General features: G+C 45.0%; 1 pseudogene; it reads right to left on the reverse strand.

The window, feature by feature from the left end:
* Positions 1-242: 242 nt before the first annotated feature.
* Positions 243-13,264, reverse strand: LOC136489671 (ankyrin repeat-containing protein At5g02620-like; annotated as a pseudogene).
* Positions 13,265-24,578: the final 11,314 nt, after the last annotated feature.

Here is a 24,578-nt window from a genome sequence, read left to right on the forward strand (position 1 = left end):
CTGTTTCTGCAAGTGCAGTAATCACTGTTTACATTATTAATTATTACGAGCATAATAGCTTCCAACTAACAAACAAAGGGGAAATTAGTAATAGTAAGCACAATGGAAAGCATCCGATTCTTCTGATTCAATAAAGTGTCTACAGAATCACAATGCAGATAGATGGGACACATTGATTATTCAGGTACAGGATGCAGGTACTAAATCTGCTGTGGCCACATATATATTTGTTGACGCCCGCTTCAAGTTGAAGCCAATGGTGCTGGTGCTGGTGCCTCTATTTTTGGAGACTGGCTTTCTGACGCGGCCAAATCAAAGATGAATATTAAGGGACAATACTGTAACAGCATAGCACCCATGTTAGTAAGTGCTGAAAATAGGCATGCCTGGATTAGTCCCTTCCTCGTACATAAGGGTGGTAGTAGAAGAAGACGTGTAGAAATGAACTCCAGTTGATTATATAGCTGTACGAGACAAGTGAGGGGCAGGTATGCTTTGTGCAGTGTTCTGAGCCACCGGAGCTAGCACCACATACGCAGCAAGTGCAAAGGCTGCAGCCAAGCATGTAATCGAAATGGATACGAAGTAGGAGGCAATGCCTAAGTTCGTTCTGTGGCTCCAAAGGTTCAACAAAGGGTTTCCAGACCGCATGAGAGAAATGGTAGCAACTGTGGAACAAACGAAGGCGAATGTGTTGGACCAGATGAATGCATGAAAAGCATGCCTTCGAGCAAGTATCAGTGAGCCTCCATTATAGCGATCATCAGCTATGTAACCTCCAGGCACAGCAAAAGTTACTCCAAATGTCACGGTTGCTATTAGAACGAACTGACACAATACACAGAGATCCAGTCGACTCTTTCAGCACCTCCGTTTCTTTGCTTCCATCAAATGCTGCTGCGTTTACTCTTGGAGTTATGTTGTCTGCTCCCAGCAAGTGATCCTGGCGACGCACACCGATGACAGCACCGACTTGTGTGAGTGTGAGGTGTATTTGTGCTTCAATACTCTGCAAAAGCAAAACAAAAAGAAGCCAAGCATCACAAATCAATCTTACTTGTTTGCTTCGGAATAAAATTTAAAATGAAACGAGCGGATGGACTACTTGAAAAATGTAGAAACCTCTTTCTGGAAGCTTTATATCCGGATATATCCAATGGAGTCTCCCCTCTATTGTTCGGTAAATTTAGGTTTACTTGTGGATTCGCCAATAGAGGACAAAACATCTGAAGGTTCCCGGCCTTGACAGCAAGGTGAAGTATTGGATTAGCTTCCAATACTTGCCGACAAATTTCTGATGGCCCAAATGGAATCATAAAATTTATAGCTGCGGCAAAGTGAAGTGGCGTACTCCCATTTTGATCCCTTTGTGCGGTAAGGTCCTTATTTTGTGGGAAGAGGTGTGTTTCATTCCATTCTAACAACTTTGTAAGATCTGCAAACACCATTCTTCTTTTGTCAGACTAGACTAATGAAGGTGAGACAAAAAAAAAAATTATATGTGAATCAAAGACTTTTCAGTTAGCTGGAATACACAACCAGATTAAGGACAAAGATAAAAGATTATGGACAAGTAACTGTACTGTCCATCACCATGAGTGTTGATCATGAACTTAAACCATCTTACTATTAGAGCATCTCCAAGAGTACCTAATAATTTATTCCTCAAAACATGGTGTTTTCCAACTCCCAAAGAAATATTGGGAGGAATAAATAAGGCCATCTCCAACAGTTTCCAATAATTCACTCCTAAAATATAGAAAACAATTTTACATCAGGAATCTTATATAATTTCTAAATTATCCCAACCACTTTTATATATTTTTTCTCTCTCGTGCATTTGCATCAGGAATCTTTTCCTACTCTTTATTCTTTTTCACGTTCTTCCACCTTTAGATTGGGAGACCGATACGCACGTGGTAGACGGAACCCTATTAATCACTCTTGTTTAGGTAAAAAGAGTGATTAATAGACGTAACAAGAGTGATTAAAATTTGCATTAATCACTCTCCTCCTATTAAAATAGATAGTTTACGTAACCCAATTTTCATCTTATTACTAGAAATATTAAAATCCCCTTAAATCTACATCTAAATTTTCAACATCTTCTATTAAAAATTTATTTAAATAAGCATATATACATATATTTCTATATTACCCAGTTCTATCAATATTAACATATTAAGATTTGATTAAAGTAAGGATATGTGTCGTGCCAGCATACATGAGCGATAAATATATATGTTATGTTCAAATAAAAAATATTTGCTTAACAACTCATATATTAATGATACAAACAAAATGTTTAAAACCATATTAGTAACTATGGCATATAATTTATATAGGTTGTTATTTAGATATATTTATATATATTAACTAAAATGTTTGACACGTATATATTGATAGTATGACTATAATTTCATATTTAATTCCTTGATAGAAAATTTCAATCATATTGAGAAGTGTGGAAGATCACCGGTGGCTATATCTTTCTAGCCCTTAAGTATTAAAATTCTACTGATGTTAGCGTTACTATGACCCTATCGACATGGTGCATTTTTCAAATGATTGCTTATGATATTGTAGTATTTAAGGACATACTCTACGACCTAAAATCTTTATTATGCAAAGTACAAAAGAGAGAGTTAATAAAATATACATTAAGCTCAAGGGTTTTAACTTAACTTGAGGATAAAAAAATTTATTGCAGTCCGTAAGAATAAAATTTGAACCAAAATTGACTCATGACTCCGTAGGATATATGATGCAACACGAGCTATCATAGTTAATGGTAAGGTTTCTAACTAATTGCATGTTTAAAGTAGACAAAGGTGTCATACAAAGAAAAATAGGAATATCATTGAAAAAAATGTATAGATGTGTCTTAAAAAATACTAATAAGTTTATGATAACTGAATATAGACTACAAGTATCTATTGTGTCTATTATGTTAAAAAATAAATAAGAGAAAAATATATAAGTTAACATAAATAATTCTTTATTAGTCATATGTTTTAAACAATAACTAATATTTATATCTCCTAAAGTTCTAGCCCGTGTGAGAGCACGGGTTGATGGACTAGTGTACACAATTCCACTTAGTTATGGCAATCAATGAACTACCAACACAAAGAAAAGGCATTTGGGCCATTCATGCTCACTAGTAGAGAACAGACCTTTGATCCAAGGGCCAAATCAGGCTCTAGTCCCGGGAAATATTGCGTCCAGGACTAGAGAGACCTTTAGTCCCGGTTGGTGGCTCCAACCGGGAGTAAAGCTCGTCCCGGCTAGTGGCGTGGCCTGGGACTGGAAAGTGACCTTTAGTCCCGGTTGGATCCACCAACCGGGACTAAAGGTCCCCCCTATAAATCCTGCTGGCCATCTTCTTCCTCCTCGAGCCCGCCCGAGAGCTTCCGTTCAAATTTAAGCAGTGTTCTTGCTCTTTCTCCATCCATTATTCGATTCCTCCATCGATTTCTTTGATTCCTCCGTCGATTCTTCGGTTCTAAAGGTTATCAACTTCATACTCTCATGTTTCACTATTGTCTTATCTCATTTTGTTCACTATATATATATGGTTCTTTATTGTGGTTTTTTTCATTTGTAAGCAATTTGAGCTCAAAATCACTTCAAGCTTGCATATTTACATGAAGGAAGGTTAAAGTAGCTATTAAAAACTAGTATTCACCGTTCATTTGTAGCATGCATAGCACACTTTATTGTTTAGAGATATAGAGAATTTTAGAGTTTTTTTTAATTTTATTTGTTTATAAAATGAGAAATTTATAGTGTATTAAAAAATAAGTATAGAGAGTAGATGGCAACTGCTTTCGGGTCCTCGGCCTCTCATGGGTTTCCAAAGCGACTTAGGCAGGGCCTCCCACTCATTGCATGCGGCAAGTGTTGTGATGAGACGAAGATTGTGATGGAGTACCGAGTGAAGGAGGGTCCCAACAAGGGTCACATTTTCTACAAGTGTCCGGATCGCAATGTGAGTTATTTTATCGTATTTAATGACTATGGTTAATTTATACCTATTTTCATGATGGTTGTGATTAAAGTTCTAATTTTCTGTTTTAATTTAAGTGGGATGGCACTGGATGTTCAGGCTTCTACTTGGAGGAAGAGTATGTTGAATTCGTGCAAAAATATCTTGCACAACAGGTAGATATGGCGACTAATGAGGCAGTGATCCAGCCGAAGAAGCCCAAAGATGTTGAACAAACGGGGGATCTGTCTGTTTTAGTTGGGATTGGTCGCGAAATTCTTGTGCTGCTGAAGTGCATTTTAGCTTTAGTGTTTTTAGTGGTAGTTGGGATTGTCTACATTGAAGCGAGGCTTTCTTAAATTTATAGCTTTTGTGGTGGTATGCATGCTGTATAATTAACTAATTATGTTCTAGGTTTTAATACGGTATTTATGTCATGTAATGCAGATGAGTCGGCATTGGATGTACAATGCTGATCGTCGCTCCCAAGAGTTCATGGACGGCATGCATTCTTTGTTACGTGCGGCCGAGGCAAACAAACGCGATGGTTTCGTGTGCTGCCCATGTGCCGTATGTAAGAATATGATGGAATATGCTAACTCAAAGACTCTTCATTCACACTTGTTCAAGTCGGGTTTCATGCCAAACTATATTTGTTGGATGAAGCATGGAGAAACCGGAGTTGTAATGGAAGAAGGTGAAGAAGAACAATGGGGCGATGATGACATTTTTGCTGAATATGGTGCCTTCACTGATACTGCAATGGGGGAAGCTGAAGAAGAGGTGGGGGCAAAGGAGAAGCCCGCTGAAGAAGAGGTAGGGGCAGAGGAGGAGCCCGCTGACGATCTTGGTCAGGCCATTCGTGACGCACAAAGAGAATGCGAAAGTGAAAAGGAAAAGATCAAGTTCGACCGCATGCTAGAGGATCACAAGAAATTGCTATACCCAACTTGTGATGCGGAGCAGAAAAAGTTAGGTACCACATTGGAATTGCTGCAATGGAAGGCAAAGAATGGTGTATCTGACAAGGTATTCGCGGAGTTACTAAAAATCCAAAAGAAGATGCTTCCAAAGGATAACGAATTGCCCAGCACTACGTACGAAGCAAAACAGGTAGTCTGCCCTTTAGGATTAGAAATCCAGAAGATACATGCATGTCCTAATGACTGCATCCTCTACCGTGGCACGGAGTATGAGAAGTTGGATGCATGCCCTGTATGTCACACGTCGCGGTATAAGATCAGGCGAGATGACCCTGGTGATGTTGAGGGCGAACGTCCCAAGAAGAAAATCCCTGCCAAGGTTATGTGGTATGCTCCTATAATACCATGCTTGAAACGTCTTTTTAGAAACAGAGACCATGCAAAGTTGTTGCAATGGCACAAAGAAGACCGTAAGGTAGACAATATGTTGAGACACCCTGCTGATGGGTCCCAGTGGAGAGCAATCGATAGAGAATTCCCCGAGTTTGCAAGTGACGCAAGAAACATAAGGTTTGCTTTAAGTACGGATGGTATGAATCCTTTCGGGGAGCAGAGCAGTAGTCACAACACTTGGCTTGTTACTCTATGTATCTACAACCTTCCTCCCTGGTTATGCATGAAGCGTAAGTTTATTATGATGCCGGTGCTCATCCAAGGCCCAAAGCAACCTGGCAACGACATCGATGTGTACCTGAGGCCATTAGTTGAAGAACTTCTACTTTTATGGAACAAGCCAGGTGTACGCGTGTGGGATGAGCACAAGCAGGAGCACTTTGATCTGCGAGCATTGTTGTTCGTAACAATCAATGATTGGCCAGCTCTAAGTAATCTTTTAGGACAATCAAACAAGGGATATAATGCATGCACGCACTGTTTCGGTGACATGAAAGGTATATTCTTGAAAAAGTGTGACAAGGTCGTGTACCTTGGGCATCGATGATTTCTTCCTGCAAATCACCCCGTAAGAAAGAAAGGCAATCATTTTAAAGGTAAGGCAGACCACCAGACCAAGCCTCGCAACCGAACTGGTGAGGACGTCCTCGATATGGTCAATGATGTGAAAGTAATATTTGGGAAGGGACCTGGCAGCCAACCTGTTTCGAAGGACGCCAACGGTCACGCACCCATGTGGAAGAAGAAGTCCATATTTTGTGAGCTACCCTATTGGCAAGTCCTAGAGGTCCGCAGCGCGATCGACGTGATGCACTTGATGAAGAATCTTTGTGTGAACCTGCTAGGCTTCATGGGCGTGTATGGGAAGCCTAAGGACACAATTGAAGTACGACAGGACCTGCGGTGTTTGAAAGAACGAGACAACCTGCATCAAGAGAAGACAGATGATGGACACCAGTACTTAAGTCCTACCAGCTACACTCTTAGCAAAGAAGAGAAGGACAACTTGTTTGAATGCCTAGATAGCATTAAGGTACCGTCTGGATTCTCCTCAAATATAAAGGGTATAATAAATGTGCCAGAGAAGAAATTTGGACACTTAAAGTCCCATGACTGCCACGTGCTCATGACTCAATTGCTTCTAGTTGCATTAAGAGGAATTCTACCACCAAATGTACGTCTAGCCACCGTGAAGCTATGTGCATTCCTCAATGCAATTTCTCAGAAGGCAATCGATCCAACGGATCTAGCGAAACTACAGAATGATGTGGTTCAATGTCTTGTCAGCTTTGAGTTGGTGTACCCTCCTTCCTTCTTTGATATCATGACACACCTCCTAGTTCATCTGGTCAAGGAGATTACTATTCTTGGTCCTGAGTTCCTACACAACAAGTTCCCCTTTGAGAGGTTTATGGGAATCCTGAAGAAATATGTTCACAACCGTGCTCGGCCAGAAGGAAGCATCGCCAAGGGCTATGGAACAGAGGAGGTCATTGAGTTCTGTATTGACTTCATTCCCGATATTAACCCGATTGGTGTTCCTGAATCGCGACATGAGGGGAGACTAAGTGGTAAGGGGACACTAGGGAAGAAAACATATATTGGTAAGGGTGATGATTATTTCAATAAAGCACACTACACAGTTCTACAGAACTCCTCCTCGATAGATCCGTATATCGAGACACACAAGAACCTCCTCTGATCTGAGTTCTCAGGGAAGTCTGAAGCATGGATTACGCGTCAGCACATGGAAACTTTCAGCGACTGGTTGCGAAAAGAATGTCAGGGTGATGAGAGTATTGATGAGGAGCTGTATTTGTTGGCTAGGCAGCCATCGTGGCATATCCTCACATACAAAGGGTATGAGATAAATGGGAATACATTTTATATAGTAGCACAAGATAAAAGGAGCACCAACCAGAACAGTGGTGTCTGCATAGATGCCACCGACCCTAGTGGGAACAAGCAAACATACTATGGCCGCATAGAGGAGATATGGGAACTAGACTATGCATCTCATTTTAAGGTACCTTTGTTCAAGTGCCAGTGGGTAAAGACGACTGGAGGCAGCGTAGCAGTCGACAACTAGTATGGAATGACAACAGTGGACCTCAACAATATTGGGTACAAAGGCGAACCGTTTGTCCTTGCGAAGGATGTGACTCTAGTGTTCTATGTCAAGGACATGTCTACAAAACCGAAGAGAGGGAAAAACGACAACCACCCAATCAATGATGAGCCAAAGCACCACATCGTTCTTTCAGGAAAAAGAAACATCGTCGGAATCGAAGACAAGTCAGACATGTCAGAAGATTATGAAAAGGATGACCGAATTTCACCCTTCACAGTGAACAAAGACCCTAGCATCTTGCTAAACGATGAGGACACTCCATGGTTATGGCGCGATCATAACCAAGGGACATACGTCAAGAAGAAGTTCATTACTGTGCCCGCTTGATATATATATATATATATTGATGTTCAATAGTGTGTATTAGAGATATTATGTAATAATTGTGAATTTATGTTTGATGTTGAATTTTGTCATGTTGAAATGATGTGAAAACAAATTTATGTTTGATGTTGGGATTATGTCACGTTGAAATGATGTGAAAATAAATTTATGTTTGATGGTGGGATTATGTCATGTTCAAATGATGTGGAAACAAATTTCCAGTCGAAACACAAGAGTTTTTCTGAATTTAATTAAACACTATATTTTTGCATTATCGAAATAGTAATTTAAATACTATATTGTGTTTTAAAACTTGTTAAAAAATTAAAACTTTAGGTCACATAATTTTCCTGTGTGCAATAAAGCAAAATAGAATCTATATTTTTTTAAAAATATTTTTATGTCTTTTATTTAATTTTCTATACAATTAACTATCCTTTTATCATTTGTGTAAAAAAATATATTAATATCCTAATGAATTGGTGGATAGCGAAACTGCAGTTTGGTTGCCCGCCAAAAACCTTTAGTCCCGGGCGCCACCACCAACCGGGACTAAAGGTGTGACCTTTAGTCCCGGGCGTTAACAGGGACGGGGACTAAAGGGCCTTTAGTCCCGGCTGATGGTGGCGCCCGGGACTAAACGTCCTCTCCCTTATATAGCCTCTGCGCCCGCCCCGACCCCTCTTCTTCCTCCTCCCCACTGTCGAGCCAAGCCCTAACAGACCCACCGCCGCTCGTTCGATCCGTCGCTGACGCCGCACCTCGCGAGCGCCCGCACGCACACCGGCGCCCCACCGCCCCGACGTCGCACGCCCCGACTAAGCGCGCTCGCCGACGCGCCACCCCCAACCACCCCGGCCCGGCGCCCCGACGCCCCACCGCCCTAACGCTCGGCCCCGACGCCACACTACGGCCCGACCCGATGCCACGCCGCCCCTGACGCCGCCCTTGACGCACGCCGCCCCTGACGCCCAATGCCACGCTGCCCCTGACGCCACGCCGCCCCTGGCGCCCGATGCCACGCCACCACTGACGCCGTGCGCGCGGCCCTGATAACTCCACCTCGGCCCGGCCGGCCACGATGCTCGTGCTGCCACCGACGCCACCCGGCCCAGCCACCGACACCGTCCTCGTCATCACCGCCTCCGGACGCCCATCACCACCGACCCCTACGTACATCGATCATCACCGCCGACCCCTACGTACATCGATATGTGTTTGTATGTGATATATGCAGAGGAACGCCTGGTTGTGTTGTATGCGGAGCAACGCCATCGTTGTGTTGTATGCGGAGCAACGCTGCTTCGTTGTGTTTTATGCGGAGCAACGCCGCCTTGTTGTGTTGTATGCGGAGCAACGCCGCCTCGTTGTGTTGTATGCGGAGCAATGCCGCCTCGTTGTGTTGTATGCGGAGCAACGCCGCCCCGTTGTTGTATATGCGGAGCAACGCCGCCCCGTTGTTGTATACCCTAGTGAGAACGATGATTTGCCCAAGCGAGAACGACGATTCGCCCTAGCGAGAACGACGAATTCGCCCTAGTGAGAACGACGAATTCGCCCTGTCGTTCTCGCTAGAGCGAATTGTCGTTCTCGCTAGGGTGAATTCGTCGTTCTCCCTAGGGCAAATTTGTCGTTTATATGACTTGTTTACATATATAACTTGTTTATATATATGACTTGTTTATATGACTTGTTTACATATATGACTTGTTTACATATATGACTTGTTGACATATATGATTGTTTACATATATGTCAACAAGTCCTTAAGAGGTCCGCCCCGCAAACGAAGCCGTTGCCCTGCTCGCCGGCAAAGAAGCAGAAAGCAAATACTCATCCAGTTATTCCCCAAAAACTATCTTATGAGAAAAGTGAACAGGAATTAAAGGATACAGTACAAAAAGAAGTGATAGATTTCTTTGAAGGTGCAAAACAGGCACGACGAGCGAGGGAGAACCCGGAGCCATCATACTTCTTCCTACCTCCAGATCAGCTAAGAAAGAAGTTGGAACAAAAAAAACAGGATTCTCTTAAGAGCGCCGCGAAACAACCGATATCGGACTATGACCGCTCTCTCACCAAGTCATATGAGGCGGCGCAAAAAAAGAAGAGAGTAGGGAAAGGTGTTGCACAACTCGGACAACAATCGCAACAATCAATCCCCCCCCCCTTGTCGTTCCTAACAAATATGATTCAAACTTAAACTTAGTGGAGGAGGTAGGCGGCTATGAGTCGTTTCTTGGGTTTTATGAGGACACTGGTTTGAACCTTGCTGAAGTGCTCGCTGAAGGACCATCTGCTCCGGAAGTGGATCCTTACAAGAAATTTGTACCAGGCCAGAGTCTATACAACCCAGAGAAATTAGGTGAACTGGGTACGCAAATGTACCTGCTAAACGGGTGGTACATGTCGGCGTCTCATGCGGGACAAATCTATCTTTCTGTCAGAATTAGAAACCACCATTACTTCCGTGGCAATGACATTATCTATGTCGAGCTTCCAGAATTACACCAACTATGCCACCTGGACTCTCTCGACAAAAGTCTCATTAGCTGCTATTGTCTGTAAGTGTGATTATTTTCTACTATATTCACAATTTCTTTATTATATATTTACAATATATATATTCACAATTTTCATGTATGCAGATATGAGATGACAGAACTTAAAAAGAGAAAGGATAATGATGTTGGGTTCGTTGATCCGTATGTCGTATACAAACACCCTAACCCCCCGAAGGATTATAAGCCTCAACCTGAGAGAAATCTCATGAATTTCTTAGTGAACCAACACGACAAGAAGGAGATACTCTTCCCCTACAACTTCAAGTGAGTGTTATTATAAGTAATTAATGTCAATCATATATATGGGACATCAATATTTCCTTACTAGCTAGTTACCTCTCTCTCTCTCTCTCTCACACACACACACACACACACATATATATATATATATATATATATATGTTTATGCAGCAATCACTGGATATTGATGGTCATCGATATGGCCAATAGTAGATTGAAAATCTTAGACTGGTTGAGAAAACCGCAAATAGAGTATCAAGACATGATAGATATTATACAAGGGTAATTAATTTAGTTTCTCTATAACAACATATATATATAATGGCGCCGATCTCTCAACAATTATTAAAGGTTAAATTATTTTTTTATTTTATTGGGAGCAGGGTTTAAAAAAGGTTCATTGAGGAACAAAAAATGAAACGTTGCAAAGCGCCACTGTGTGTAATCGCACACAAAGTAAGTACTATAACTACACATTTATATTCAATTAACACCATATGATGATTTCAATTCACCCTAATTGATTTTTTGTCGTAAAAGTGGGTTCTAAGGCAGGAGTAGGGTAACAACTACTGCGGATACTATGTTTGCGAGTTCATCATGGCGTACTCAAAGAGAACTCCTGAAGAGCAACTCAAAGTACGTATATAAATACTTTTTCCATTATATTATTTCGATCGTATATTTACAATTTCTTTATTGCTCTCATTTGTATAAGTAATTACATGAGCAATACACATATATATATATATATTAATACTTTTTCCTTTAACTTTTATTGAAGACTGAATGGTTGAGGGAAAGAGTCATACGACTTGACCAACTTAAAGCAATTCGAGAGACTATAGCAGGATTTTTAAATGACTAGGTCATCAACCCCAACGGCGAGTTCTACAATGACGACCCGAACGAAACGTGCATGGATGCCAAATCTGGAGGAGTGAATTGCTAAGGACATAAACAATTTATATATCAAACCTTTGTAATATATATATATATATATATATATACACATAAAATAACGTGTGTGTATATATGATTATATATATATATATATATATATATATATATATATATATATATATATATATGCATGTACGTGTATATTCGTTTGTTATTTATGTACAAAGTTCGAACGAAAATTTACGCGTGCGAAGTACACATATATATTACTATTAGCAGCGTATTCGAAAATGTATTTTAATATCAAAACTAATCATTAAATAAAAAAAGAAACAAAAAATAGAAACCAGAAAAAGGAAAAAAAATAAGAGGGACATTTAGTCCCGGTTGGTAACACCAACCAGGACTCAATGTCCTGTCCCGTGGCGGTCCCTGATCAGGCCTGGAGGCCCCCTTTACTCCCGATTGATGTTTCCAACCGGGACTAAAGGGGGCGTCAAGCCGGGACTAAAGGAGGGTACCTTTAGTCCCAGATTGATGCTCCCGGTTGGAAAACCGAGACTAAAGGGGTTTTCCAACCGGGAGCAAAAAGCCTTGCTGCACCGGTGGCTGATCCATCCTAATTGTGTACTCTAAGAAATATTTCCTAGGAATGATTACGTACTCCACAAACATATTAATTATATATAGTACACAGATTTTTTTTTGTACAAATTAAATGCATAGATAGAGAGTGGCAAAAAACTATATACGGCAATGTTTCGAAACAAAGGACAAGTCTGCGAACACAGTTTGTAAGTTGGAAAAAGGAAAGATGCAAGTATGTGTACCTCGGTGTTGGTATTTGTTTGGGTATCGGAGAACGGCAGCATGTAATGCATTCTGTCTATTTGGTCCGGCGAATGAAAGCTTTCCAGGGCTACTCTTATCATAGAGTATCTTCACAATTTCATCCCGTTTTAGCGCGATACCGAGGTACATAGGTGATGTGCCACCGTCTTCAGGAATGCTGGCCAATTCCGAATCCTTGTCCATCAAGAGGTCGACTATGTGATTGTTCCCAATGCGTACAGCCTCAAGCAAGGCTGTCTCCTTGTCCTTTTTTTCTTTCCGCAGCAGAGCCTTCATCTTACCCTCGCCTCCTTCATCGAAAGCAAGATGAATGAGGCAAATGACCATGTCGTATTTCCCTGCCTGTGCAGCGCAGTGCAGAGGGGTGTCGCCATTGCTGTTCTGCGCAAAGAGGAGGTCCTTATCTTTCTCATGGATGATGCGGGCGCTCTTCAAGAAGTTGTCGCCCTGACCACAGGCAGCGGCCACCACATGGAGCGCAGTGTTACCTTCAGCAGTGACACCTGACAGGATCGACTTGTTTGCTTCTATGTCGTCGTCCTTGCCGCCGTTTTTGCCAGAGGCTTGACCCTCTTCGCTGACGATGACAAAGTTTGTTTGCCGTTTCTGATCAGAAGGGCTAATGCCAGTACCCAGAAGAGATTTCAGTTCCTTCCTCAAAAGACCCGGAGGACGCCAATGCTAGCAGATGGGGATCCATATGAGGCTTCTGCACGGAAGCAGCAGCCTGCTTCTTGGCCGCCATCACCACCACCATCACCTCCGAATCTTGTTTCTGCTTGTTCACCGGATCCTTCAACTGCTGGACACCGCCGCTGCCTGTGGCCACCATCAGCTTGGCGTCCATGTCCGCTACCGGAGTATCTGCTTCAGTGGGCGGCGACATACGGGGGATGGATATATATGAACCGGCAAACCGGTTCCAGGTTTACTAATCCTGCTAGACAGCAAATAGCAAGACAAAATGTTAAATGATCTAGCAAGCTAGTAGTACCTTCTCATCTTAAAAGAACGGACTAAAGGGTGAGCTACTTAGGCAAATTTCGTATTTAAATTATTTTTCATAGTAGCTTATATTAGTATTTGCATGTAGATCTAATAGATATATTTGTATTTTTTTATAACGTTAGAGGTCAATAATTTAGTTACAAAATAAAAATGTGTCACTTTGTATTATCTTTAATTATCTGCATGTAACACCCTAAAATTTGCATCATTTTAAAATAGGTTAATTTGATTTATTTATGTATTTATGTGTGCATACAAACATAGAGTAAATGATAAATTTTGTTAAATTAAAATCAACTATAAGGCTTAGCTACATGTTTGTGCATACATACTGCTGCATATTATTTTTGTATTGTGTGGTTTGAAACCAAACTCCAAAATAAATTCAAATGCATTTCAAAATCTCTTTGGAATTTTAGAAAAGAAAAAGAAAAAGAATTCTTTCCTTCCCTCTCTCTCTCCCTCTCTTTTGGCCCAGTTGGCCTGCTCCCCTCACCCGCAGCCCGCTTGGCCTCACCCACCCCGTAGGCCCAGCGTCTCACTCCCGCGGGCCTGTTCCTTCACCGCGCGGCCCGCTTAGCAGGCCGGTCTAGCTAGCGCAGGCGCACTCCCCTCCTCTCTCCCTTTGGCTGACCGCTAGGACCCGTGCCTTTTTCCGCCGATAGGTGGGCCCGCCTTGTCAGCGTCGTCCCTCACCTCTCGCTTGTCACCAACTCGGACTTTGTTCCGATGGTGATACCTTCGCCGCCCCGATTTTTGGGTTCTTGACGTGCGCACCACGCCTCTCCGCTCCATAAATAGTAGCCCCGTGCCTGCATCGCCTCTTCCTAACCCTAGAGCAAGCCGGTATCTCGCCTAGAGCTCGCAGCCGCCACAACCCTAAGCGCCGTCGTCGCCGAGCTCGTTTCGTCGTTTCATCGTTTCGTCGCCACCGTAAGCACTGCTCTGAGCTTCGCGTGGAGTTTGTGAAGCCGCCGGATCTTTTCCCTTCCTTTTTCTTGGTCTCGGTTGCTCGCTAACCGCCACCGATCTTCGCAGGAGCTCGCCGCCCGCCATCTCGAGCCCCCTGCCGTTTCTGTCCGCTTCCAGTCACCGAGATTGGTGAGTTCGCCGTTGCCCGCTCTATCTTCCCGTGCTCTTGGTGCGCTCCACCATGGCCTCTTGGGCCGGTTCCAAGATCGCCGGTGAGGTCCATTGCTGCCGGCCATGGTAGCCGCCGTGCTGTCCTTCTTCTCCGGCTAGCCGAGTCCTCTCCCTTCCTCTCTACTAATCTGGACCGATCAGATTAGATCCAATGGCTCACATTCAACCATACCCCTTCACCTGTCGTTTTTACAAAAGAGACACTCTGTCTTTTCAAAATAGAACCCACAGTCCATGGCATATTCTCAGAATAGGTTTTCTCTTTCTAAAAGCGTAGATTCTCTCTGTTAGATTCAAAATATGTTTTCTCTATTTACAAATTTGCCACTGATTTTGTTTTGCTTATAAAAACTTCGTTTTAACTCCTTTTTGACCTGTTCAAGTTGCGTTAGATTTGTAATTGTGTAATCTACATGTTCATACTATTGTTAAACATGTTTTCAACTTTTGAAATTCGAGATTAGTTTTAATCTATTATTTTGCTAAAGGAAATCTTGTTTAATTCATAACTTCTTCGTTATAGCTCTGATTTTTTTGATCTTCGAGTCTGTGTGTTCGTAGCGTGATGTAGATTCATTTTACAAACTTTTCATCTTGATTCTATACTGTTGGTGTACTATTCTAATCTATAGCCTTTGTTTGCTATGCATGGTTGTCTTTGGATGCTTGAATGTTGCTGTGTTGATCGAGTATAGACGGTGAGCAATTCATGGGTGACTAGGAGTACTACTTTGACGAGCAGGATTTGCCAGAGCACTTTGATAAGGCAAGTATAGCATGGGATCTTCCTTGTTGTCCTATTCACTTTAATAACAACTTAATCATGTTGCATGTGTCTCCTTGTTATAACTAGGGATTTTCTAGCATTGAACTTATACCTTGTCACCTATGGGATATTGCATTGGGTAGCTGACGCTAGTGCTCAACTAAAGCCATGATCTTGTAACTTAACTAATGGTATAAGCAATAAACACTAAAAGATAACTTTTTAGCAACATGGTTAAAGGGGGCTGGGGTGTTTGGCTACTTTCCAGATGCTCTAGATTCTTCTCCCTAAGGACTTATCTGTAAGTGATCATCCAGGACTGATAGTACAACTGTGAGGGCCACATGGCTCTAGCTTTAGTCAAGTATGAGGCCATTTTTCTAGCTTGTTAGTGGTTACCTTTATGGCACAAGATGTGCTTGATGAATCAGGTATAGTGCGGCTCCTGTCCTTATGTGTATAGCCTGCGCGGAATGTGCCATTTGGAAGGGAAGTCTACATCTGTTTGCCAATTGAAATCCTAGTGGCCCTAACTTGTTAGACGAACCTTTGAACGGCTTAGTCGAGGTGGGCATGCATGATCTCATCCACATCCACCTTTGCTAAGATGACGTTGGCGGCTGGCTCGAAACTCTCGACCAGATCGACGATGTCATTGTGCTTCGATTTTGGTGGAAAACCCTGCTCCGCCACTCGGACGTTAACCGCTACGCCGATATGAAGCTGGGTAGTAGCCAGCGCCGTGATAGCCCCCTGACAAATTGCCTCGGTCACCACGGTTCGAAGGCAGACCGACAGGGCTCGGAACGGCTTGTCTGCGGCAAACAGATTATCCATTGCTCGCATGGGGAATCCCAAGTTAATGGCAGCTTGTATGGACAGGACGAGGGTATCGACCCGCGTCCTCAGATCGACAAGAATGTTCATCATGTTTTGGCCCTGCTCCAGGTGGATCTCCCAGTCGACTTGTGCCTTGGAGACCTTAGTCGTGGAAAAATGAAGTGCATCGCGCGCGGCTTCCAGCTCAGCGCGTAGCGTCTCGACGTTAAGCCTGGTTGATGACAAATCCGCTTGGGCCTTGCGGTAATCCTTCAATAATTGATGGTACTCTACATCATCTGAGGATTCATGCTCTTCTAGCGATTTGCTCACTTCAGAACCAGAGGGCTGTGCAGGGACAGACGGGCTCGGTGGCGGCAAGCGACGACGGGATGACTCTCCGGCACCACTAGGGTAAAGCCCCACGACCGGGATGGCGCTACCATGGAGGAAGCGCTGCACAATGCAAGCCAAGTTCAAGCCCATATAGGATAAGGGGGAGAGCGATCTGATTGAGAAGACAAACAACTTTTACTGAACTGACCGGCGCAACATGACACAGAATCGCAGGGGCTGCCTCCATCGGGGGATGCCTCGTGGGGCCGCATTCCGAGCGTGACCGCGAACAAAGAACCGAGCTCCAGGGCCAACGAGGCTCGAGACGCCATCACACCCACATCACCCTATTGAGATAGTAGCCAAATTCCAAATATGAGTTCAATTAAACAGCATGAACACAAGTACTAGTGTGAGCATTGCTCGCATACTCTAGTTAAATGAAGATAAACAACATGAACAGCAGTACGGTGATGATCCACCTCCAAAGGGGAACAAGGTGCTGACGTCACCCACGCACGCAAGCCTGCCTAAGAATGTAGGAGCACGTCGTTCGGGTAGTCAAGATTTCAGACGGTCAGACCTTGTGTGATCCTATGATGTATAAAAATTCTGAATAAAAATAATCTTTGATGCATGGTTCTTGCAGTTCAACAAATCTTATCAAATACATGAAAATAAGATGAGTTGGGGTCAACACAGATCAAAGCCACTCCATAGGCAATAGTTTTACTCACAGCTCTGTACTGTATTGTGTCCGACGAGATGAAATGTGCCGCATCGGACTTTCTTACGAGCGCAGTAAAATATTAGAGTGAAGCGAATGTGGTAGGAAAGCTGGATACAAGAAGTAAATCGAGGAAAAGAGCTTCTAACACGCTTGAGACTTGAATGCCTAGTGCAGTTGTGATAGGTCTTTTCTGTACATATTTGATTCCAATCCAAGCAGTCAGTGCAGTCGAGGGGCAGAAGAGTGAGATGTGTCCAACTCAGTCAGATTTGGTCTATCGGCTCGGTAAGATTTGGTCTATCAGCGGTAAAGTCAGACTGAGTTAATTCCCAACTACTTGCATCACCATTACTTGCACTTCTCCATCTTCGGCTAGCCTATTTAACCTGGGTCTAGATGCACCTCTTGGGCTTAATCCACACACTCTTGAATCCACACACTCATGAGCCAATCATCTTTCTTCATCGTCTAGAGGTGCTGATGCGAGTTTTGCGAGGTGCACCTTCTCCATCCTTTACGAGGTGCTGCCATTGAACATGAGCTTGACCTAGATGATTTCTTGGAAAATTAGCAGAGGAGTAAACAAAGTTCCATTTGATGTATGTCACGTTGCATGGTGCACTAAAGTCTGGCCCGTGTTGTTTCTCAGTGGCCGAACAATCCTACGCGTCGACCCAGATTTAAAAACAGGGCCCAAACTTAAAATTGTAAATGACACAATAACAAGCATCGTAGGAAAACGAGGAAAAACAAGACTTGCTCATATGAACTTGTTGCTGCTATGGTTCTTGCAAGTTCAACAAATTTTATCTAATACATGCAAATAAGAGGAGAGTAGTGCCATCCCACTACTCAATGTCATCCGACTACTACCAAGACATACTAGTTCTAACTACATATGATTAACATGAGTTCATACTAGCTCTAACTACTGATATGTCCCACAGATCAAGGGTCGAGGCGAAGGTACAGGATCTGTACCATGTTCAGCTTCGCTAAGATGCCGTTGGTGGCTGGCCAGAGGCTCCCGATGAGATCATCGATCTCATTATCGTTCAATCCCGACGGAAAACCCTACTCCATCACCTAGACGTTCACCGCCTCGCCAAACTAAAGCTGGGCAGCGGCCATCGCCGTTGCAGCCGCTTGCCGAATGGCTTCGAAAACCACGGCTGCCTTGTGTTCTCGTGCCTGGGCGGCTTCTTGCTGGGCCACAACAAGTTTGGCGTGCACGGCCACCAAGTCACCGAGCAGCATGTTGGCGTGCAGCCTAGACGCACACAACAATGCTTGGACCTCGTGGTAATGCTTCAATAACTTACGTTATTTTTCATCGCCTGAAGATTGGCCCACTTTAGAACCAGAGGGCTGTGTGGGGACAGATGGGCTTGGCGGCAGCGAACGGCGATGGGACGACTCTCCGGCACCACCGGTGGGAAGCCCCATGATGGGTGGTGGCACCGCCATGGAGGAATTGCTGAACAATGCAAGACAAGTTCAAGCCTAGATGATAAGGGGGATAGCGGCTGGTGCATATCATTAGCTTCTGGCTCTCGGGGACGGGAGTTGCATACTCGTGCCAACGATCATCCTCCAAGTCCGTCGTAATGTAGCCTGGAGAGTGCTCGGACATGTCCTCGGTGGACGCCGAGCGGGAGCGCGAGGACACATGAGACTCGCTTGCGACGTGGGCCAGTAAGAATAAAGGAGTCCACGCACCCTGCAGCGACGGTGAAGTGGAGCGCACCAAGAGTGGTGGTGGCAAGGGAACGACTGGTGCCGCTGGTGCTAGAATTTTCATCGAGGGCGATGGGGAGAGCAATGGCAGTCTAGGAGATGGCGGGTGGGAGCATGGCGGGAATACCAGCCTCCCGTGACTGAATGTCGATGCCGCCTTCGTCGACACCGAAGCTAGGCGTAACATCGGCCCCTCCTCCTCAGAAGTGGGGAGAGCAAGTACACTGGAGGAAGCGGGGACCAGAGCCGGGCGACCCTTCATTGAGTTGCGCTTCATGGGCACGGCTTTAGTGGCAAGCGACGGGGAGGTAGAGTTTGGGACTTTGCGAGGCGAGGCGAGGCGATGGTTTTTTTGTGCAATGCAAGGTGGAATCAAACAATGGGAGCGAGGACAGGCTTTATGTATACATAGGGCGGACCTTCTATATGCTGTGAAGTATACAAGCTTTATGTATACATAGGGCGGCATTTAACGGATCAAGATTCTTGATTAAGCTCATTGTTAGATTCGGTATAAAATGCTGTTCTATTTGCATGATTCGGTGAGATCTTTTGTGATGTTTTGGATTGTACTCGTATGATTGTATTCACGCGAATTAGATAAGATTATGTTCAAATTGATATGATCTTTTATGTCATAGATATTGTTACTATTTCCTATAAAGTTAGTCAAACTTAAAATTGTAAACGACACAGTAACAAGCATCACAGGAAAAAGAGGAAAACTACGGAGGATACTGTCCGACACGTTCAAATGTACAGAGGCCTAACTTTCTTATGCGTGCAGGTAACAACCGCCAGTACACATCTTTGCGGCACCGCGTACAGGTCTGGTTCTTCCACGGTGAAAGGATCAAGATGCCCATGAGGGGGGGGGTGAATTGGGCTAATTCTAAATTTTCTTGCAATAATCAAATCCTACGGATAGCCCAATTAACCCCTTGTGCCTAGAAAGTGTTTCTATCTAACTAACACACAAAGGACTTGCAACCTATGTTCCAAACTTACTCTAGCATGGCAATTCTATGAATGTAAAGACAAGTATTGAATTGCTCAAAGTAAATACTCAAAGTAAATGCTCAAAGTAAAGAGAGAGAGGAACGCGACGATGTTTTGCCGAGGTATCGAAGAGTCGCCACTCCCCACTAGTCCTCGTTGGAGCACCCGCGCAAGGGTGTAGCTCCCCCTTGATCCGTGCAAGGATCAAGTGCTCTCTACGGGTTGATTCTTTGACACTTCGTCGCGGTGAATCACCCAAAGCCGCTCACAACTTGAGTTGGGTCACCCACGAGCTCCGCCGGGTGATCACCAAGCTCCCAAACACCACCAAGCCATCTAGGTGATGGCGATCACCAAGAGTAACAAGCACGAACTCTCACTTGACCACGCGAAGCCTAATGAGAAGATGGATGCACACTTGGCTACTCTTGATTCACTAATGAGGCTACTCTCTTGGATTCTCAAATCTCAATCACCCCACTAGGACCTTGCTCTTCTTGGCACTCACAAACGTGTTTCTCAGCTGTTGGAATGAGCAAAAAGTGACTCCACACACGAGTGGAGCTTCTATTTATAAGGCAGCCTAAAAAACAAACCGTTATGAGCTTCTGCGGGGTGACCGGATGCTCCGGTCGTGTTGACCGGACGCTCCGGTCAGTTCAACCCGCGAACCAGTAAAAATGTGTTGATCGGACGTTGGCAGGGTCCGGTCACCACTGACCGGACGCGTCCGGTCGCATGAAACCCTTACTGGAACCTTACTGGACTCGACCGGACGCTGAACCCTCAGGGTCCGGTCAGTACTGATCGGACGCGTCCGGTCGCAGATTCCCTTCTCTAGAACCTTACTAGAGTCGACCGGATGCTGCATTTCAGCGTCCGGTCACTTGACCTCTCCAGCGTCCGGTCGCACCGAACGCAGACTGTAGATCAAATGAACTGACCGGACCCTGCGGCCAGCGTCCGGTCAGCATTTGACCCTCCATTCACTTCCAACTTTTGATCATATGTGAATGAAGTTTGCTCCAAAGGATTTTAGGCATTCATAGGAGCTACCTAGAGCTAGTTTTAACAAGTGTGCACCACACCTAACTCACTAGACTCAACTAGGTCAAGGTACCCGTCAATACCCCCCTTAATAGTACAGCCAAAGGAAAAACAAAGTCCTAAACTACTCTAAGTGTCTCTCCAACTGCAATCGACACTTAGAACTAGTCATCCTTAACCTTATCATCCATCCTTTGAAAACCAAAACGATTTCCATCGTAGGGGCATGACCACTTTGATTGCCCAATCAATCTCCATTACCATGACCTAACTTAATTGCCTCTGCAAAACACATGTTAGTCATAGTAATCTTGTATTGTCATTAATCACCAAAACCCAACTAGGGGCCTAGATGCTTTCAATCTCCCCCTTTTTGGTGATTGATGACAATACCACCTCGAGTATGTGAAAGAGTGAGGTTTTTGATGGGCTTGGTTCATATAAGCTTTTGTCGATAAGAACAAAAGAGTTAGTCAGGCTTATATGACCCAAGCCAACACAATGTACTCAAAGGATATGAATTAAGCATGAGTACGAGTAACAAAGCTCATTTGCATCGGAGTATAAACGCGGAAGCAAAGGCAAATGAGCATAACACAAGTGATATGACATATACATAATGTAAAGTAGAGAGCACTCATGTCATATATCACAATCACGTAGATAGCATTATCACATAGATATAATAATGTGCACGAAAGTAAACACACGAATGCATAAGTAATAGTGTATCACACAAATAAAACTCCAAATGTATATAATAGGCTAATACTATATAACTAGCTCCCCCTGAGTCTACATACTCGAACCCTCTCCCCCTTTGGCGTCAAACACCAAAACCTAAGGGTCGGTCGGCGGGGCTGTAGCGGATGAGTCGGGCGCTGAAGTACGTGGAGCAAGCTGGAACTGGGCACCATCATCATCTGACCCTAAGCTCTAGACAGACTGACCCTCTATGGCAGGAAGTGTCGCTAAAGCGGTCTGGGTCAGAGCTAGGGCTGGTGCTGCCTGTGAAGCTGCTAGTACGTCTGTCGTAGGGTCTGAAGAGGCGACAGACGTGGGGAGCCTCTAAGTAGTCACTGCGACTGGGGCTGCTGTAGAAGGACCGGCGGTATGCATATGAGGCGGTGTAGGCATGCCGATCAGCTCGCTAAAAGATGCTCTAAGACTCCTGGAGACTGACGTGTCAGTCACAAATAGCGAGGGTGACTGCACCGGTGAGAAACCCGTGTGATATGGAGTAAACTGCGGGGCAACCACCGGTGAGGACAACCACTGGGACACCTAAACTGTAGGTGAGGCAAACTGAGCTAGAGGCTGTCCCTGACTCTGAAGCCCACTAGGCTGTATAGCTAGAGTCGTCGAAGTGGTGGCAGGCTGAACAAGCTGGGGCGAAGGCTATGGCAGTGGGGCCCCAAGTGCTGTCACTACATGCTGCATAAATCCCATAAGCTGCTGCTGCATGAGTAACTGCTGCTAATGCATTTGCTGCTGCTACTGCTGGAGAAGCTGCTGCTGCCTCTGGAACTCATCCTAACGAGCCTGGAACTGTGCGAAGTTGGCAGCTGTCTCCTGTGCCTGTCGTGCCTAGTCCTGCTACATCCGCTCAAGAATGGCAATTAATGCGGGGTCCGTCTGCGGTGCTGGTGGAGCTGAGCTAGAACTGCCGGCCTCTGCATCATGTCTGTGTGGAGACATCTGAGGAATCGGTAGATAGTCATCATCCGAACTATCACTGGACTTGGTCATCCCCTACGGTGCCTCAAGCTGCTCCTCCTCAGTGGTGGCAATGCCTCTAATGATCTCGTCCTGCTGAGCTGCTGACTCTGGAATATCTAGACGACGACTGGGATGAGCTGGTGCCTATGGAGTGCTATGCCTGATCCACTGTGCCATGTTATATGCGAGAAACTCTATGGTGGTAGCCCTGTACTCTGCAACCAACTCAGGGGTCCTGACATGCACACACTATAGCATCAAGAATGTGACCCAATGTGCATAAGGAAGCTGTTGGCGACCCTTGAAGCCCTCAGCAATAGTATCCTCCATCTCTGATAGAAGGAGGTCTCAAATGTCAAACACGGTCTGCTGCATCAGGGCATTAAGGAGCCAGAGCTATAGGCGAGTCAGACCCTCCCTGTATCCCAACCTGGGAAGTAGTGTCCTCCTGATGATCGCCTCTAGCACACGAGCTGTAGGAGTCAAGTCACTGGGGTTCCTGCTCGACCCGTCACCAAAGGGCTCCTTGAAGCAATGTCGCACCAGATCTGTAGGGGGCACCATCCCTCCATGAGGACGCTTGGGAGGCTCCTGCTGTCCATAGCATACCTCATGCAACTTGACAGGCTGATCCTGTAGCCTTAGTATCTCCCGAGCCCTGAAGCTCATCACCCTGTAATCTCTGTCGTTGAATGCAAAGTGAATGAAGTTGTGATGCGGATCAACGTAGAGTGAGGCATAAAACTACTAGACCCAAGATGGTACATATACTCCTGTCTGGCCAATCAGATCTGCGAGCCCCGGCAAATATGACAAGTAGGGGCAGATGTGCTCTCCAGCTGCTGCCACAATAGACTCCAAACTACAGACTCTCTGAGATCTGAACACTGCCCCACTATTCAGATAAGCGTTGTAGAAGTCCTCCTAGGGCGGCGTGTAGAACCCCTCGGCTGCTCTCTCATCCCTCCTCGGAGGGAACCACACATCGAACTCAACAAACCTCAGCTAGCGAACCTGTCTGGCTATGGCAGCCCTCAAGTTGAGGTGTACCACTGGAGGCGGACCCTGTGGTCTGGGCGGTGGGCGTGAACCCCTGCGCTGTGTAGCTGGCCTCGGTGGAACTTTAGCACTGGTACGACCAGAGCGGCGTAGCTGGGGTGCCGGCTCAATCTCCTCGGCCTGCTGGCCCTCCTGAGTGTCCTAAGCTGGCTGAGGCTCTACTGGTGGGAGCTGCTGCTGTGGCTCCTGCTGAGATTCCTCATAACGCTGAGGCTCCTCAATAGCAAGACGACGACCTGCCATCATGACAGTCCTAGGTGGACTACCATGAAGTCGCTCAATCTCCCTCAGTCTGTCCTGTGCGTCTGGTGCCAGCTGATCTGCTATGACAACTCCACTGCGGGCACTGCCTCTCTCAGCATGCTCTGCGGCCTCTACAACAGCTGCTGCTCTCGCTGTCTCTGCGTCAGGGTACTTGCGCTTCTTGGATGTCACTTGCTTTGTTGCCTTGCCTTTCGGTCCTGCAGGCTTGCGAGGCGGGGGCCTCCGATCATCATCACCCAAACCACCACCAACGTTCTTGGTGCGAGCCATCTGATCTGACAAGAGGATGAACTGCCACTAATGAAGATCAACTGTCAAACTGACACTCCCGAGGCTTGGCCTCGATCCTTACTCGCGAGCTTGGCTCCGAGTTGACTGCCAACAGCCACAAGAACCTCAACGACACTGACTTGCTGCACGATGGAATAGATGGATATACAAATAAATACAATATATCTAATAGATGCAAAAACCTAGGAAGCAAGCAATGTAGATGCGAAATTGAGACGACGGGCAAGCTACCTGATGAACCGGCGATCCGAGAAAGGAGAGACGTGTCATGCGGGGAAATCT

Source organism: Miscanthus floridulus, chromosome 10, assembly GCF_019320115.1.
Source record: "Miscanthus floridulus cultivar M001 chromosome 10, ASM1932011v1, whole genome shotgun sequence".
NCBI lineage: Eukaryota > Viridiplantae > Streptophyta > Magnoliopsida > Poales > Poaceae > Miscanthus > Miscanthus floridulus.